The 12662-nt window shown below is 37.5% G+C and overlaps 1 long non-coding RNA gene across 1 annotated transcript; it reads left to right on the top strand.

Moving 5' to 3' along the window:
* The first annotated feature begins 1846 nt into the window (after positions 1-1846).
* LOC141570073 (uncharacterized) lies at positions 1847-7413 on the top strand. Its single transcript, XR_012493914.1, has 2 exons — positions 1847-2800; positions 5908-7413. It is a non-coding gene; the product is annotated as an uncharacterized LOC141570073 (long non-coding RNA).
* The last annotated feature ends 5249 nt before the right edge of the window (positions 7414-12662 follow it).

The following is a 12662-nucleotide window of genomic DNA, read 5'->3' as shown; positions in this document are numbered from 1 at the left end:
CCCCAAGATAACTACTGCTAGAAATACGATTATTTTCTAGGTAATCATTGTTTTGGATGTATTTTGATACACATTCTTTTTTATCAATGAAGTTTTGTTATAATTCAAGAAAAATCTATTAAGGAAAAAAGGTTAGAAGGATGTATGCCAAAATATTTAATGTGTAACCTTGTAAGAGTACATGATTTAGGGGGCGGGGGGAGGCAGAAGAAGGGGGAATAAAAAGGTACATGATTTTAATTTTTGTTGAAATAATTGTGTTACAGTATAAGAATTATATCTCAATAAAGCTGTTACAAAAATACATATGCAAAAATAACTAAGTACTTTTCTAAAAAGTCTGCAATGACATGCGTTTCTTCTACGAATCAAAAAATGCTCAAAGTAAACAAAATAATCTCTGGAAATTACCCTCTTCCCCATCTACTCTTCCCCCTCATTACTTTAAATGATATTTCTTCTCATCATAAATTACCTTATTAGCAATGAAGTAAAAGAGTAAAATGGGATTTTAGTATATCATAATGAAAAGTAACAGTAGATACTCACAGGAATCTTTTGATATCCTCACTTTTGGATTGTTGCAAAAATTCATATAAGTATCACATATTTTCATCCCTGTGTGGTATATTTTTGTTTAAGATTGTATTTTTTGCAAATTTTCCAATTCTTCTGATCTTGCTTAGCTATACATATTTGTAATTATACATGACAAGCACCTTATTGCATGACAGAATTCTCAACACATCAGGATAGAATTCTAGAACAAAGAACCTTAAGAAATCTTTCTCATCCGTTGCCCAGACTTGAAGCTAAAAAATACATACATCATCTCATATGAGTGAGTATAATCCTTTCTAACACTTTAATATCTTCTTACCTTTGCATACACTGTCTTTTCTGCCTGGAATTCCTTCCCTGAGAATGGGAAGAAGACTAAGTCAAATTTGAATTTTTTTGCTTTTGCCTTTTAACCAAGGTTTGGCCATTGAAAATGCTAAATTGAGATTCTGTTGATAAACTAAAGTTTTTGCTGATACTAATTGTTAATGGACTGAATGTTTGTGTCCCTTCAAAATTCGTATGTTGAAATCCTAACCCCCAATGTGATGGTGTTAAGAAATGGGGCCTTTGGGAGGTAATTAGGTCATGGAAGTGGAGCTCCTCATGAATAGGATTAGTGCCCTTATAAGAGAGACCCCAGAGAGCTCTTGTCATCTCCACCATATAAAGAAATGACAGACTGGCCATCCGCAATCCAGAAGAAGACCCTCACCGAACCCAACTTTGTTGGCACTCTGATCTTGGACTTCCAGCTTCCACAACTGTGAGAAATAAACTTCTGTTCTTTATAAGTCACCCAGTTTATGGTATTTTTATTACAGCAGCCCTTACTCTCATCACAGAAGTTTTTTCCTCTCTGGCTCTATTTTGTAATTCTGGTCTGGCTGACAAGTCCAGGAGTTATGCGACAGGCTGTCGGATTCTCTATGGAAAGGTGTGTGTGTGTTATTCTGACTTCGGTCTCCTGATGTCTATCATATTAGCATCTCCATCAAAACTAGTCAGACTCATTCCCAACTGAACCCCCTGTGTTCACACATTACGATACGTGCCCAGTGTATAGGAGGGATATGACAGTGCAGTGAGGACTCAGCCACTAGCTGCTTGTGTGATCTGGGAAGACCTGGCATAGAACATGGTTGGACATTAAAAGATGAGTAAACTTTTGCCAAGTCATGATGGTAGGGACTTTCCCAGAGGGTATGACAACACATCTGAAGATAGCTGTGAAACGGTATGACATTTGGGGGGCGGGGGGAGTTTACTCTGACTAGAGGTTAGATGGAGGAAGCTGAAGAGGTAGGTTGAGATCCATTGTAAAGGGCCCTGATACTAGCATATGGCCTTGGGGGAAAACAGTTTTTCCTTTTGTCTCTCTGGAAAATGGAATTAATATATGTACTTTCTGTTCTACCATACTGTGGGGACAGAGTCCCAGAGAGCAGTTTCCAGGCTCTCGGCCTCACGTGGAAAGGTGCTGGCTCGGGTAGTACATGGCCGTCAGCTGTGGCTAACTGACCATCAGCTGTTACCAGTTAGCCAATTAGCGACTGATATAACTGCCGTGGCTGCGATGGTTGGTTGGTCAGTGAGTTGAGAGTGAGTCGGCTGGTTGGCAGGCAGAGAAACGGACAGCAGGTTGCAGGTCATGTGACTCCAGCCTCCAGTGAGACTATAGTGGTATGACCCCTACCTATGGCTCCATGGGTGTTCCTTTTTGGCCTAGCCATATCCTGCGTTCTTATGTGGGGAGCGGGACTAGAGGCCCCACAGGCCACCCTGCACGACAAATGGCGGAGTGAGCTGGGTCTGTCACGTGACACATACTGTTGATACCAAATGAGTAGATATATGTGAAAACCTTTGGAGAAACCATGTGTGGTAAACAGAATAATCCCAGAAGATGTCTGTCCTAACTCTCAGAACCTGTGACTATTTACATGGCTAAGGGAATTTTCAGATGTGATTAAGCTTAAGAACCTTGAGATGAGATTATCCAGGTGAGTCGAATCTCATCACAGTCCTTAAAAGTGGAAAACTTTTCCTGGCAGTGTTCAAGGAGAAATGGAACGACAGAAGAAGACTCAGATACTGGTTTTGAAGATGGACAAAGGGGTCATGAGCCAAGGAATGTAGGTGGAATCTTGAAGCTGGAAAAGGCAATTTTTCCCTAGAGCATTCAGAAAGCACAGCCCTGCTGACTCATTGATTTAAGGACTTTTGACCAACAGAACTGGTAAGGTACCGTGTTTGCCCGAAAATAAGACCTAGCCAGACCATCAGCTCTAATGCATCTTTTGGAGCAAAAGTTAATATCAGACCCAGTCTTACTTTAATATGAGACCGTGTCTTACATATTAATAATATAACACCGGGTCTTTATAATAATATATAATACCCAGTCTTATAAGACCAGGTCTTATAATAATTTTTGCTTCAGAAGACACTTCAGAGTTGATGGTCTAGTAGATCTTATTTTCGGGGAAGCACGGTAATAAATCTGTGTTGCTTAAGCCACTAAGTTTGTGATAATTTGTTTCAGCAGCCACAGAAAACTAATAGACTATGTTGGTTTTGAGAGGCAGCATAGTGCAGCACAGCCACTGGAGCTAGACTGCCTGGGTTCAAATCCTAGCTCTCCCACTCACTAGCTGTGTAACCTTGGTTACTTCACCTCTCTGTCTCAGGTTCCTCATCCATAAAATGGGGCTATTAATTGCATCTAGCTCCTGAAGTTACTGTGAGGATCAAATGAAGTAAGTCTTCTAACACACCTAGCAGTCTCTAGTGTGTGTGTGTATGTATATATATATAGGCAGACCTCGGAGGTGTTGCGGATTGAGTTCCAGACCCCTGCAATAAAGCAAGTCTTCACTGGTGGAGGGTCTTGCCTTCGGTTTGTAAAAGGAAAAACAATAACACCACCTGTGCAATAAGTGAAGAACAATAAAACCAGGTATGCCTGTATTAGGTAGTCAGTGAGTATTATTACTATCTGACATACCTAAAGTGCTATGCAACTGCAAGGTGCTTCTGCTCTTTTATATTATTATAAAAAGATAACTCAGTATTATATGAATGAACTGTGTTCATGTAATTCATTCTGCAAGAGGATTTATTTTGTAAGAACATTTTTTCATTTTATAAGAAAGATTTTTTTTTTTTTACACCAAGCTTTATTAAACAAAACCTCATTCTTAAGCTTTTGGAATGATTTTTTTGTCTCAATGAGATAATGGGTGCCTACTGGTAGGCACAAGGCTCCCTATACTCTTTAGCCTCATCAACAGTTATTCCCTTAAACATACTTCATGTATCCAGGCCATCTGCACTATGAGTCCCAAAATACATCCTGTGGTTTCCAAGATCGCCACATTATTCCACACATTCTTACTAGCGGCTTCTTGCTTCTGTTCTGGAAGAAAGTTCATTGGCATCTGTGAGAAGACATATGTACTTCCACATTTAAAAATAGATCCTCAAGTGATAGGAGTATGGTAATATAACCTGTGTGTCTACCTTCCAAATTCCTTTACTCTTTCACTTCATTCCCACATCCCCACCCCTGCCCAAAATACCCTTAGAGCCTTTGAGGGAAGAAGTAGGAGGCACTACATAAAGTAGTGCGCTCTAAATGTCCAGATCACCATGGTCCTTTCTTGGCTTCCCTCTTGTGGAAGAAGGGGGAAATCAGCTAATTGGAGAGGAAATGTGGTCTTTGAGCCATCTTTGTGTAATGCTTGCTGTCCCATTTTCCCTAAGAGCTGTGCAGGTTTCACAAATCTTTACATAATTACTAAGAGGTTAAAATGTACTCCTGGAAGATTTTCGCACTACCCACCTCCCACCACCAAATTTTTGTGTCCCCAGTTATAATCAGGTTTGCTAAGTTGACCTGACCTTGTTAGTATGCAATTCATAATGCAGCCTTCACAAGATACCATGCCACCATGCCCTTATAATTAGCATTGTAAAAACGAAAGAAAGGATAAACTTTTACCCAAAGGAATTGGAGTTGACCTTAAACAAATAGCGAGATATTTCTCCAGCAAAATGAGTTTATTCAGGAACAACAAAGAATTGCAATTTGGGACATGCAGTCTAATGGCGAACCATGCACAAGTCCAGAGAATAAAGAAGAAAAACATTCTTTTATAGTGGAAAAGGGAGTTCAGATGGGCTTTTGTGAACAGAGTCCATTAGAGGAAACTGGGAGTTCAAAGTGTAGTGGGTTTTCATTGGCTAAGTTGTAACAGTCTTTCGTTGGCCGAGTGGTTACTGGGCAAGTAGAAGATCCTCCCTGCTAAAGTAGTAGAGTAGAAATACATCTTCCTGTTGGAGATGGAAAATAGTCTATTCCTTGTTGGGGTAATTAACGATGAGTGGTAGGGCATGAGAACATCCCCTACAGGCCCTCTCAACTCCAACTTAAATAAGGTTTCTTTTTTTTTTTTTTTTTTTTTTAATTTATTGGGGTGACAATTGTTACTAAAATTAGATAGATTTCAGGTGTACAATTCTGTATTACATCATCTATAAATCTAGCATCATCTATAAATTGTGTGTTCACCACCCAGTCAGTTCTCCTTCCATCACCATATATTTGAATAAGGTTTCTGTTTATGAATTTTCACAGAAGCTTATTACACAAAACAGTTTGGTTTCAGTCTTTTATTATTTTGGAATTTTCAAACACAAAGTAATCAGAACAATGTAATGAGCCCTGATGTATCCATCAGCCAGCTTCAACAATTATCAACGTTCGGCCATTCTTGTTTCATCTTTACTTCCACTCATTCACAGTTCTCACTTGATTTTTTTTTTTTTAATGGTTCGGTTTTTGAGGTAAATGTTTTTACATTGAAACACACAAATATTTTTAATTGTACAACTTTGACAAATGATGTACCCATGTGATGCACACCCCTGTCAAGATACAGGACATTTCCATCATCCCAGAAATTCCCTTGTGTCATTTCCTATCAATACCTCCCTCTCACAGAGGTAATAACCACAGACTCATTTCGCTTGTTCTAGGAAATCATATAAATGGAATACGGTATGTACTCTTTTGTGTCTGGCTCTTTTTTCATTGTAATATCTGAGCATCATGTATTGGTTACCTGTATAGGTAATTTCTTCTAATTGCCAAAAGTATTCCATTGTATAATGTTGTAAACAACCTCCAAGGTGGCTCCTGCTTTAGTCCCTTTCCATATTGAATAGAGCTGGCTTGTGTTATCAGTAGGATATTCAGGAAATAACAGTATGTGACTTCTGAGGCTAGGTCATAAAAGACATTACAGCTTCTACCTTGCTTTCTTTTGGATCTTTCATTCCCAGGAAAGCCAGCCTCCATGTCATGGAAACACAAGCAACTGATGGAAAGGCCCACATGGAGACAAACTGAGGCCTCCTATCAACCACCAGCACCATGTGAAGTAAATCCTCCAGTCTTTGTCAAGACTTCGCCTGCCCAAACTCTTGACTACAACGTCACGAGGAACTCCAGGCCAGAACCACCCAGTTAAGATGCTCCTGAATTCCTGATCCACAGAAACTGTGTATGAGAGATATCAGTCTGTAGTTTTCCTCTCGTAATGGCTTTGCCTGGTGTAGTATTAGTACAATGTTAGCCTAGCCTCATAGACTGAGTTAGGAAGTGTTCCCTCTGCTTCTATTTTTTTGTAACCGATTATAGAGAACTGATATCTTTTGTTCCTTAAATGCTTAGTAAAATTCACCAGTGAAACTCTCTGGGTTTAGTGCTTTCTGTTTTGAAAGGTTATTAATTACTGATTCAATTTCTTTAATAGATAGATAGGCCTATTCAGATTATTTCTCCTTATATGAGTTTTAGTTGCTTGTGTCTTTCAAGGAATTGGTCAATTTCATCTACGTTATCAATTTTGTGGCAATGGACTTATTTATAATAGTTCTTTATTATTCTTTTAGTGTTCATGAAGTTTGTAGTGATATCATCTCTTTTTTTTTTTATCTAATATTAGTAATATGTGTCTTTCTGTTTTCTTTATTTCTTTCCTTTCTTCCTTCTTTCCTTCCTTCCTTCCTTCCTTCTTTTCTTTTCCTCTCTTTTTTCTTGGTTAGCCTGGCTAGGGGTTTTTCAATGTTACTGATCTTTCAATGAACCAACTTTTGGTTTTAAACCTTGCTAAGGGGAACTGAGAACTCTCTATGGTTTTTCCTGATTTCAGTTTCATTAATTTTGGTTCTGATTTTTATTATTTGTTTGCTTTAATTTCCTTTGGATTAAATTTGTGATTCTTTATTTCGTTTTTCTAAATTGGAAGTTTAGATTATTGATCTTTCTTTTTTCTAATGTATGTAGTCAATTCTATAAATTTCCCTCTAAACACTACTTAACTGAAACCTATAACTTTTATAGGTTGTACTGTGTTTCCCCGAAAATAGACCTAACTGGAAAATAAGCCCTAGCATGATTTTTCAGGATGACATCCTCTGAACATAAGCCCTAATGCATCTTTTGGAGCAAAAATTAATAGAAGACCTGGTCTTATTTTCAGGGAAACACAGTATTATAATTTTCATTTAGTTTATATTTTTTAAATTCCGTTTGAGACTTATTCTTTGACCCATGTGCTATTTAGAGTGTGTTGTTTGATTTTCAAATATGTCGGGATTTTCCAGCTATCTCTATGTTACTGATTTCTAGTTTAATTCCATTGTAGTCTAAGAGCAAACTTTGTATGATGTCTCAATTCTTTTAAATTTGTTAAGCTGTGTTTTACGTGCCAGAATGTGGTTTTGAGAAGAGTGTGTGTTTTGCTGTTCTTCAATGGAGTACTCTATAAATGTCAATTAAATCTAGTTGATTGATGGTGTTTCTTCAGTTTAACTCTATCCTTACTGATTTTTTTGTCTCTTGGATCTGTGAATTGATCGAAGGGTGTGGAATTATTTCACTATAACAGTAGATTTATCTGTTTCTCCTTTAGTTCTATCAGTTTTTGCTTCATGTATCTGCAAGTCACTGATTGTTTCCGTAGCTACGTCCAGTCTCCTGATGAGCCCATCAAAGGCATTCTTCATTTCTGTTACTATGTTTTTTATTTCTAGCATTTCCTTTTGATTCTTTCTTGGGGTTTTCATCTCTCTGCTTATATTACTTGTCTTTTTTTCCATATTGTCCTCTTTTTCCAATAGAGCCTTTAGTATATTAATCAGTTATTTTAAATTCCTGGCCTCATAGTTCCAATATCTTTGCCATATCTGAGTCCGGTTCTGATGCTTGCTTTGTCTCTCATACTGTGGTTTTTGCCTTTTAGAATGCCTTGTAGTTTTTTTGTTGACATGATGTATCAGGTCAAAGGAACTGAGATAGGCTTTTAGTGTGAAGTTTTTTGTTTACCTGGCGAGGAGTTAGGCTGTATTTAATGTTTGCTTTGCTGTAGTGCCAGAGGCTAGAATTTCCTCTAGTGTCCTTGTTTTTCTCTCCCCTGTCGTCTTTGAATTTTCCTAGAATAGGAATTTAAGAATAGTCTGAGGCTTGCAGTTCTTTTAGCTGTAATCCCCTCTTCTTATACTGGAGTACTACTGATGTAGCAAGGTGTGGGAGAAGTGTTCTATAATCCTATAGTTAGGTCTCAGTCTGTAGTGAGTCTGAATAGGGTATTTCCTTCTACCTCAAAGGCTAGAGGAGGCTGAAGTGGGTATTTCCCTTCCCCACGTGGGTTAAGCTTTGGTAAAACCCCACTCAGTCAGGCTCTAGTAAAATAGTTTTCCTTGAGGGACCTTGTTAAGGAGAACTGAGAACTCTGGGCATATTTTACAGTAGTTACTTTCCTCCTTCCCCGCTGGAGGGATTTTTCTCTGATCTTTACCGTAAAATTCAGAAAAGTAGGGGGGCCTCCCTAATCCTGGTCCCCCCTAGGGAATTTTTTTTACTTTGTTGGGGTGACAATTGTTAGTAAATTACATAGATTTCAGGTGTACAATTTCTGTATACATCATCTATAAATCCCATTTGTGTGTCACCACCCCAGAGTCAGTTCTCCTTCCATCACCATATATTGATCCCCTTACCCTCATCTCCCCCCCCCCCCCCTTTACTCTGATAAACCACTAAACTATTGTCTGTGTCTATGAGTTTTGTTTCTCATTTGTTTGTCTTCTTCTTTTGTTGTTTTTGGTTTATATACCACATATCAGTGAAATCATATGGTTCTCTGCTTTTTCTGTCTGACTTATTTCGCTTAGCATCATACTGTCAAGATCCATCCATGTTGTCACAAATGGTCCTATTTCATCTTTTCTTACCGCCGAATACTATTGCACTGTGTATATATACCACAACTTCTTTATGCATTCATCTATTGAAGGACATTTTGGTAGTTTCCATGTCTTGGCCACCATAAAAAAGCTGCAGTGAACATTGGAGCACACATGTATTTATGTATAAATGTTTTCAAATTTTTGGGTAGATACCCAGGAGAGGGATTGCTGGGTCATATGGTAATTCAGTTCGTAATTTTTTGAGGAATCTCCACACTGCCTTCCATAGCGGCTGCACCAGTCTGCATTCCCACCAACAGTGTATGAGGGTTCCTTTTTCTCCACAGCCTCTCCAACACTTGTTACTATTTTTCTTCTTGATGGTAGCCATTCTGACTGGGGTGAGGTGATATCTCATTGTAGTTTTTATTTCGATTTCTCTGTTGATTAGTGATGTTGAGCATTTTTTCATATGTCAATTTCCCATTTGTGTGTCCTCTTTGGAGAAATGTCTCTTCAGGTCACCTGCCCATTTTTCATTCGGGTTGTTTGTTTTTTGTTGTTGTTGAGTTGCATGAGTTCCTTGTATATTTTGGATATTAGCCCTTATCGTAGGCACTGTTTGCAAAAATCTTCTCCCATTCAGTTGGTTGCCTCTTTATTTTGTCGATGGTTTCTTTTGCTGTGCAGAAGCTTTTAAGTTTCATATAGTCCCATTTGTTTATTTTAGCTTTTACTTCCATTGCCTTTGGAGTCAAATTCATAAAATGCTCTTTGAACCCAAGGTCCATAAGTTTAGTACCTATGTTTTCTTCTATGCAGTTTATTGTGTCAGGTCTTATGCTTAAGTCTTTGATCCATTTTGAATTAATTTTGGTACATGGTGACAGATAGCAGTCCAGTTTCATTCTTTTGCACGTGGCTATCCAATTCTCCCAGCACCATTTATGGAAGAGGCTGTCTTTCCTCTATTGTGTTTTTAGATTCTTTGTCAAAAATTATCTGTCCGTATTTATGTTATTTTATTTCTGTGTTCTCAATTCTATTCCATTGGTCTATGTGTCTGTTTTTCTGCCAATACCATGCTGTTTTGATTATTGTAGCCCTGCAGTACAACCTAAAGTCAGAGAGTGTGATGCCTCCAATATTTTTCTTTTTTCTTAAGATTGCTTTGGCTATTCGGGGTCTTTTGTGGTTCCAAACAAATCTGATGATTTTTTGTTCTATTCCTTTAAAAAATGCCATTCGGATTTTGATAGGGATTGCATTAAATCTGTATATTGCTTTGGGTAATATGGCCATTTTAACTATGTTGATTCTTCCAATCCATGAGCACGGAATGTCTTTCCATTTCTTTGTGTCTTCTTCAATTTCTTTCAAAAATGTCTTATAGTTTTCAGCATATAGGTCCTTCACATCCTTGGTTAAGTTTATTCCTAGGTATTTTATTCTTTCTGCTGCAATTGCAAAAGGAATTGTTTTTTGTTTTTCTTTTTCTGAGATTTCATTGTTAGTATATAGGAATGCAATGGACTTTTGTACGTTGATTTTGTAGCCTGCAACTTTACTGTATTCGTTGATTGTTTCTAATAGCTTTTTGGTGGAGTCTTTAGGGTTTTCTATATATAGCATCATGTCATCTGCAAAGAGTGATAATTTAACTTCTTCATTCCCAATTTGGATGCCTTTTATTTCTTTCTCTTGCCTGATTGCTCTGGCAAGGACTTCCAACACTATGTTGAAAAGCAGAGGTGATAGGGGACAGCCCTGTCGTGTTCCTGAACGTAGAGCAAAGGGCTTCAGTTTTTCACCATTAATTATGAGATTAGCTGAGGGTTTGTCATATATGGCCTTTATTATGTTAAGGTATTTTCCTTTTACACCTATTTTATTAAGTGTTTTAAAAATAAATGGATATTGTGTCTTGTCAAATGCTTTTTCTGCATCAATTGATATAATCATATGATTTTTATCTTTTATTTTCTTTATGTGATGTATCACATTGATGGATTTGCAGACGTGGAACCATCCTTGTGCCCCAGGGATGACCCCACTCGGTCCTGATGAATAATCTTTTTAATGCATTGTTGTATTCGATTTGCTAAAATTTTGTTTAGGATTTTTGCATCTGTATTCATCAGAGATATTGGTCTGTAGTTTTCTTTTTTTGTGTTAATCCTTACAGGTTTTGGTATCAGGGTAACGTTGGCCTCATAAACTGAGTTAGGAAGTACTGTCTCTTCTTCAATTTTTTTGGAAGAGGTTGAGCAGGATTGGTATTAGATCCTCTTTGAAGGTTTGGTAGAATTCACTAGTGAAGCCATCTGGTCCCGGACTTTTGCTTTTGGGAAGGTTTTGGATGACTGATTCAATTTCGTTACTGGTGATCGGTCTGTTTAGATTTTCCAGTTCTTCATGGTTCAGCCTTGGAAGGCTATATGTTTCTAAGAACTTGTCCATTTCTTCTAGGTTATTGAATTTGGTGGCACATAGTCCTTCATAGTATTCTTGGATGATCCTTTGTATTTCTGTGGTGTCCGTGATAACTTCCTGTTTTTCATTTTTGGTTTTGTTAATTAGCGTCTTCTCTCTTTTTATCTTAGTGAGTCTAGCCAAGGGTTTGTGAATTTTGTTAATCTTTTCAAAGAACCAGCTCTTTGTCACATTAACTTTTTCTGTTCTCTTTTTGTTCTCTATTTCATTTAGTTCTGCTCTGATTTTGGTTATTTCCTTTCTTCGGCTGACCTTGGGTTTCACTTGTTCTTCTTTTTCTAGTTCTTTAAGGTGTAACATGGGTTATTTATTTGGAATTTTTCTTGTTTCTTGAGATAGGCCTATAATGATATAAATTTCCCTCTTAAAACTGCTTTCACTGCATCCCAAAAATTTTGGTAGGATGTATTTTCATTCTCATTTGTTTCTATGTATCTTTTGATCTCTCCTCTAATTTCTTCTTTGACCCAGTCGTTCTTTAACAGTATGTTGTTTAATCTCCATGTATTTGTGTTTTTCCTGCTTTCTTTTTGCAGTTGTATCGAATTTCAAACCTTGTGATCAGAGAATATGCTTGATATGATTTCAATCTTCTTAAATTTGCTGAGGCTGATTTTGTGTTCCAATATGTGGTCTATCCTTGAGAATGTTCCATGTACACTAGAAAAGAATGTATAGTCTGATGTTTTAGGATGAAGTGCTTTATGTATGTCAGTTATGTCCATTTCATCTAATGTGTCATTTAGGGATGCTATTTCGTTATTTGTTTTCTGTTTGGATGATTTATCCATAGCTGTCAATGATGTATTTAAGTCCCCTAGTATAATTGTGTTTTGGTCAATTTCTCCCTTTAGTTCTGTTAGTAGTTGCTTGGTATATTTCGGTGCTCCCTGATTGGGGGCATAAATATTGATGACTGTTATGTCTTCTTGTTGTATAGTCCCCTTTACCATTATGAAATGTCCATCTTTGTCTCTTGTTATCTTTTTCACCCTGAAGTCTGTTTCATCTGATATCATTATGGCTACACCTGATTTTCTCTGGGTACCATTTGCTTGGAGTGTCAATTTCCACCCTTTCACTTTGAGTCTATGCTTGTCCTTGTAGCTGAGATGTGTCTCTTGGAGACAGCATATGGTTGGGTTTAGTTTTTTGATCCAATCTGCTACTCTGTGCCTTTTTATTGGTGAGTTCAGTCCATTTACATTTAGGGTGATTATTGATATGTGAGGATTTCCTGTCATTCTATCTTTAGTTTTCTGGTAAGGCTGTGTCTCCATTGTTTCTTTGCCTTTTTGTTGTTGTCTATTATTTCTGAGTGGTGGTATTCTATGATGTTTCCCTCTGTTTCT

Source organism: Rhinolophus sinicus, linkage group LG02 (genome assembly GCF_036562045.2).
Source record: "Rhinolophus sinicus isolate RSC01 linkage group LG02, ASM3656204v1, whole genome shotgun sequence".
Lineage (NCBI taxonomy): Eukaryota > Metazoa > Chordata > Mammalia > Chiroptera > Rhinolophidae > Rhinolophus > Rhinolophus sinicus.
This window is presented reverse-complemented; position numbering and strand designations above follow the sequence as displayed.